Here is a 489-nt window from a genome sequence, read left to right as displayed (position 1 = left end):
GGGCGGAGCCGGCCTCGGCCCGCCTGTCACAAAGGAAGCACCGCCGGCGGGACAGCGAGCGCGGCTGCGACAAGCTTCGCGGGGGCCCGCCGCGCATGCGCAGCCCCCTCCCCGCGCGCGCGCTCCGCCGCCGAGAAACCGGCGGGGGGGTGAAGGGGTGTGTGTGCGCCCCGCCTCCGGGCGGCGGCTCTCGGGGGCGCGCCGCCGCGGGAGCGAGCGGGCTGGTCGTCCCGCCCGGTGTGGGGGGACAGGCCCCGCCGCTCCCCGAGCGAAGGCGGGCTCTCCCGTTAGCGCTGCGGCTCCTGCGCGCCCTGAAAACCGACCTTGCCCCTCATCTCTCGCTGTCTCCCCCGCTCACCTCCTCCCGGCACCTTCTCCGGGGTTCTGCTTCTGCGCCGCAGGAGGGAATGTTTACGGTCAACACCTTGAAGTCCCCGTTGTCGGTGGTGTTTTGTTACGGCAAGAGGCTGCTTAACGTGCACGGCTGGA

The sequence above is a fragment of the Haliaeetus albicilla genome, chromosome 2, assembly GCF_947461875.1.
Source record: "Haliaeetus albicilla chromosome 2, bHalAlb1.1, whole genome shotgun sequence".
Classification (NCBI taxonomy): Eukaryota; Metazoa; Chordata; class Aves; order Accipitriformes; family Accipitridae; genus Haliaeetus; species Haliaeetus albicilla.
The sequence above is the reverse complement of the archived record's forward strand: the minus strand, read 5'-3'. Positions refer to the sequence as shown.